Below are 6,744 nucleotides of genomic sequence, written 5' to 3'. Positions count from 1 at the left end.
TGGGGAGAGACTGAGAAAGATTGGTTCAATAATGTATACTTCATTGAAACAGATGAGGGAGAAAACTGTTTAAAAGGGATATGTTATTTGGTATTTTTGTCATGACAGGAGTCTAGAGCAAAGGCTACATGGTGGAATGGACCTGGTGGAGGGTTTGTAAAACAGTGAAAGAATTTGTCTTTTCCTTTTCCAAGAGGGTAGTGTACTAGGGGGGAGGGTTTGGAGGAAAGAAAAGTGCAACAATGAATGAATGGAAATCCAAAGTATCTTTAAATTTTTACTGAAATCAATAATAATTTTAAATTAAAAATAGTTCGCAGGAAACACACACACAAAAGATGCTTATCTCTTAGAATTTTCCTTAGGAAATTTTTACAACTCCCTTAATATTTAGCCCTATATCAGAAAATTTAAATTATTTTATCCAAATAAATGTTAAAAATTCAATTAAAAAAAAGAAAAGAAAACAGAAGCAGTATCTATATCTCACACCATACACAAAACCCAATTCAAAGTAGATCAGAGACCAAGGAGTAAAACCCAAAACCATAGATCTCACACACACACACGCACACACGAGGGAGACAATTCAAAGCTTTGTTCTATGGCAAAAATAGGCTTTGTGAACATAGCAAAAAGAGTATAACCTAGACAAGACAGATGAATGAGAACTTCTTAATATCAAAAACTTTCTCCAGATTTGGGGGTGGTGGGGGTTGACAACAACATTTCATATAAGGCCTCATACCTAAAGTTTACAGACTACTACAGAGTCTCTATGAGAAAAATACTGATAACGCAATCACAAATGGGCAAGACATTAAAAGACTTCACAAAGGAGGACATTCTAATGGCCGAAAAACACATGAGGAAATGTTCAAATAATTTCATTCCAAGTGGAACATATTTCGTCTGTGTATAATAAAAACAGTTAAGTGAGATAACAACAAGTTAGACATTATACAAAAACATGAAGTAGGGCATTCTATCCACCAGTCACACTGAACTTAGTGAATGATTTCCCAGATGTATTTCTATGAGGATGCAAAAGCATGCATATTTTTAATGCTAGATTCTTGTTGTGGATACTGCCTCATATAATTTTTCCTTTATATATGCCATAAATTCCTAAATAATACTTCATTTTAAATCATTAAATTTTATTAATTTTAATGAACATTTACAGAGATTTGGGGTTTTCATTCATTCATTGTTGCACTATTTTTTTCCACCCTCCTCACAGTTCATTCTTCTTTTTTTCCCCCTTGAAAGTCTGTTTTAATTGTCCAATTGTCACAGTGCTTGTCAAAGCCAGTTCTGATTAATCTTCTTTGTCAGTGTGTCCTTTGCCATTCCCTATCACTCCTCCCTGTGAGAGACTTCAGCCTGATTCATAAGGAAAAGGGGATGGTGTATTCTCTTAGCTACTTCCTGCTGAAAAGGGACGCTGTAGGTTTCAGGTTGAAGATCTTCTCTCACTACTCTAAAGGGCCCCTTTGGCAGTAGGAAACACATAGACTATTATGGAGATTGATTTTGGAATTTAGATGCACTGTTATCAATTGTGCTTAGCCGTACATGTTCATATCCTTGAAGATATATCATGGAAGTGTTGCAGCCTAGAAGATACAAGTTTAACTAACAAGTTAAAAGTACATGAGTCAAAAATTAAAAAGCAATAATATTCCAAGTGGAGGCTCTAATAGTGGCACAAATCAAGTTACAGAGGGAAGGTAGTTCTTACAATAAAAGGCCTATTGACTAGCACTTTGTCTATTATAGTATAAAGGTTAGGAACCACAGTAATACTTTCAATGAGTAGACAGATTTCTTTATTGCCGTTGTCAGTATCTAACACATTTATAAGTTTCAGTAGATGTTTGATAAATACTTAAATGGGTTTCTAAACAGTAATTTCTGTGATGGGTGGATTCTTTTCTATTTCGTCATTGCCATTGTCTATGATAGCTCTAAGCATCAATATATTTATTAAATAATACCACAATGCATGACCATTGCTTGACAAGACACATATCTTGTACTGAGAACTTGCAGAACAGCTTTATGATGGTGCAGTTAATTAAGTGACTTGCTAGATAATCATTGCTTCCCTAATTTTTTTAATTTTCTACTAGCTTATTTTCAAAATTTGAATACATTATTTTCAAGAACAAATTCTTTCAGTTCCCCTTATCCCCACTCTTTGAACTGTACAACTTGGTGAATAATCCTCCCCTCCCCCTGCACGTCCTCATCCCTCTGCTTCCAACCTTTCCCACCCCTCTTGGATCCTTATACTCCTTCTACAATAAAGATTTTATACAATGTTTATCCTTGTGGGATTGAATTACTTCACTCAGCATAATGCTCTCCATTCTCTCCCAAGTTAGGTAATAATTTACAAAACTATTGCTTCTGTGTGCTGTGTAATATCCCATGGTGTGAATGAACCATAATTTCTCAATTCATTCATGTGTGGTTAGACATTTGTACTGCTTCCATGTTTTTTAGATGGCGAATAATGCTGCTATGAAAATTGATGTACAAATCTCCATTTGTGTCTCAGTTCTCATATTTTCAGGGTATATTCCAAGAAGTAGAATAGCTGGGTCATATGGAATTTCTAAGTTCAGCTATTTGAGGAAGCACCAAACTGTCTTGCAGAATGGTACTGCCATTTTACAATCCCACTAACAATGTGTAAGAGGTCCTATCTCACCATATCCTCTCCAACATGTATTACTTGCTGCCCTATTAAACTTTACCACTGCTACTGGTGTGAGATGGTACCTGATTGTAGTTTTGCTTTGCATCTTTCTTATTACTAGTGATTTTGGGAATTTCTTCAAGTATCTGTTTGTCATTTGAATTTCTTTATACTTTGTATTTTTAAAATAACACTGTGATAACCTATAGTCCTTTAAACTATACATTTTTACGTGGTCCACAATAGAAACTGAGAATGAGAAAGCTGATACACTATTACCTACTGTTCTATGATTTATGGACTCGCCAAATGGACACCTTGCCTTCATTGTGTCTCTTGAATTTGGTTTTGTTTTCTTTCATTCTCTTTCTCCATTCTTTTTCTTTATAAAAATTTCCATCTCCAGTTTGTCTCACATGAATACATCTGATGATAAAAATCTAAATCATCCCTAGAACCCTTGCTATAAAGAGCTTAGATGATGTCTATGTTTTGTAACCTCTGTAATCTAAAAAAAAAAAAAAAGACCATGGAGAAGGTTGAGATGGATGGTGGATATACAAGACTACTGAATAAGTCATACCCTGTAGCTCTGACTTTTCAATTGAAAATTGAAAATATTATTGGGATTTCCCAGAATTTCAACATCACTCTTCCGATAACCCTGTTGTGGTCTATTGAAAAGCAGCTAGTATTAAAATATGATGTCATCCTTCAGTCTGGTTCAATATCTATTCTATGCCTCAAAGATAGTCTCCTAGATTTGGGCATGCTCTTGATGTTATTTCATAATACAGGAATGAAAGAACAGAACTTTTTTTTCCCTTTCATCATTTCCATTCATTTAATCACAGAGAAATGACTGCTTTTAGAGATATTTTCTCTGCTATTTCTTAGGCCCTGTTTCAAGAAAATAGTTACTTGGAAAATTTTACAAGAAATCATAATTTAATTTACCAGTATAACAACATTGAAGATCTTCCTGTATCTTAGTATAAGTTTTGCCAAGTACAAAAAGACATGTACAGCTTCAAAATTAGGAACATGTAAGGAAACGCTTAAATCAAATTCCATAATTAGTTCATCCAAGCCTCTCTCAGCTTCACTGACTTTTTAGAACAGAAGGATCTTCCGAGTGCCTTAGAGGTGTCATGTGCATTTGTAGTATGTTTACTAGCATCCCCTGTTTCTACTTGAGATCAGCAACACTAGTCTCTAGTGATGAGTAAAAAGGTCATTGTTGTTTACCATCAAATTGGAACTGACCCATTGCCAACCCACCAACAGGTTTTCAAAGGCAAGAAATTGCCCTGTCTTTCTCCCATGGAGCAGCGAGCAGATTCAAACTGTGTGCCTTTGGAGTTGCAGCGAAGCTTCTTACCATATCTGCTGGTGCCATTAATCACCTTCCTTCAGAGTTCCTGTCTTAAATATTATTGGTATGATTTCTACCAAGTGAAAAAGCTGCGTATTTACAAAATTTTGAGTTTTATAGTGGTATATAATCGGCACAGTATTCCTATTTAATCTTATTGGAACTTTGACTGAAGTGTTTTGTTGTTTTTTAGGTTATTTTTCCTGAGAAAATATACCTAAGAGGAATTGAAAGTGAGAATCAAAATGCATAGGTAGACTTAGAAGTACTTATTTACTTACTTTTTGTGATTTATCTTTTTTCCTGATTCTGATTTAGGAAAATACTGTATCAAAAGGAAACCTTACTAGTTTACAAAATGCAAGATATCTGCATATAAGTTTTGTTTGGGGACAAGATATCTATTGTACCAATTACAAGGACAACATTATGTATATATAGCACCTAGAGTTGACTCTTCGGTATTTTTTAGAGGCAATTAAATGCACAAGGAGATTGGAGATGGTTCATCCTTCTTCCGCAGAGAGTTGGTGGGTTAGGGTGCAGAAATGAATCTCAATTACATAATTTCATGTAAAATGTTATAAATTTTGAAATACCATAAGAATGTTTATAATAAATGAACTATGAAGCAAGGGCTAGAAATTTATCAGGAGTAGTAGGAGCAGACACTTTTCTGAACTTTTTACATGCTTTTAAATATTAACTAATCAATTGTGATAGATTGGTCTGAAATAAGAGATGGAACACCAAGCTCTAAATATTTCTTGAATCTTTAAAAATATTATTTAATAATATCTCGTATTGTGACAATCTATTAGAAGCTTTATTCTAAATTTATAGCTTTTCAGCAGTAAGAAAATGGTAATATATATATTGTAAGTAATATTTAAACTTTTAAAATGTGCTTGGAAATTACATTATTTTCCTAAAAATGATGTATTGAGTTAGGAAGTTGAATTGATTAAACCCATTTCAGATGGTATTTTCATAATGGTAATTTCTGTTTATTATAGTTAAAAAGTTGAAAATTATTTGGTATATAATTCTTGTCAGTGTTCGGAAAGTTTTGAGGAATTTCATTATTTTAGCCCTTCTGTTCAAATGATATAAGAAATTTTATTTAAGTTGTATTTTAAAATGAAATATATCTTACCCATTTATTTCCTAGATTCTCAAAAGGAGAAAATAAATTTGCAAAGTATCTCTAAAAACAAATAGTACAACAATCTTTTGAATTAAGCATCTTTTAATTTATCTTTAGCAAAGTAACACTTCCATATATTTGCAGTAATGGTTAGCAAACATAACTCAACGGTTTATGTAATATTGTTTCTGTGTGCTGTTAATTTTGGTGCAAAGTGTTTCTATAAGCAGAGCAGAACTGTCACGTATAGTTTTCAAATCTATAATCTGCATGGATGTGGATTGCCACAAGGATGTACCATCTCTAAATTTGTAACTGAGCACTTAACATTTCCACCAAGAAGTCTTCTGTGCCCTATTGTTTGACCTCAGGTTTGTAAAATACCAAATGATGTACTTAAAAGTTTATATTTCAAATGCTTTTCATTGTTATCCAAGAACCTGTATCACTTGTTTTAAGAGCTTCAGAGAATTTTATGTTTCTCATTATTTCTAGTAAAATTAAAATTGTTTTTGTAATCATCTCATGGGAATTGTTTTGAATTTCAGTTGAGGCATTTTTGAACCATAAAAATAAATGGAACAAATCAATGCAATATAACTCACTGTCTAACAAAAACTGAAATTATCCATGTTTATAGTGGATGAAACTCTTGGGATAATATGTCCCTATGATACCAGGATAAACACTAAAATATGCTATGGTTCTCTGAGATAATAGACTGGAATGAGTAAGTGTATATACCAATAACCTCATTTTAAAAGTTTCATTGCCTACTTTTCATTTAAAAGACAACTCATACATGGATTTCACTTATTATCACAAAATCTATACATGCATATGACTTCTTCTATATTTTAATGCATATGACTTCTCTTATACTTTTTATTTCCTTAAATAAGAAGTGGCCAGAAGCAGCGTGGGTCCAAGCCGAGACCAGGAACCACAGAGGACCTCCACAATAGCTTCTGACACGCCTCCAGGTAACAAGCCCCAAGGCAGAGCCTAAACTGGTTGGGGAGGAACAAGCAAGAGACAGAAGGAGCCACCTCCGCCAGAAGCAGTGTGGGCCCAAGCAGAGAGTAATTGGAACATGGAATATGAGAACCATGAATGTAGGAAAATTAGAAATTGTTAAGAAAGAAATGGAATGCATAAATATTGAAATACTAGGCATTTGAGAGATGAGATGGACTGGCATGGGGCACTTCGAGTCAGATGATCATATGATTTATTATTCTGAAGATGAAAAGGTGAGGAAAAATGGAGTTGCTTTCATAGTAAAAAAAGAAATTTCTAGGTCCATCATGAAGTACATTGTGAGTGATAGGATTATATCCGTATGCTTACAAGGAAGTCCAGTGAACACTACTATCATCCAGATATATGCACCAACAACCAGAGTCAAAGAAGAAGAAATAGATGATTTCTACCAACTCTTACAGGCAGAGATAGATCAAACATGCAATCAAGATGCATTGATAATAATGGGTGACTGGAACGCAAAAGTTGGGA

This window comes from Elephantulus edwardii, unplaced genomic scaffold, assembly GCF_000299155.1.
Source record: "Elephantulus edwardii isolate Elephantulus edwardi_28Jun2011 unplaced genomic scaffold, EleEdw1.0 scaffold00010, whole genome shotgun sequence".
Classification (NCBI taxonomy): domain Eukaryota; kingdom Metazoa; phylum Chordata; class Mammalia; order Macroscelidea; family Macroscelididae; genus Elephantulus; species Elephantulus edwardii.
This window is presented reverse-complemented; position numbering follows the sequence as displayed.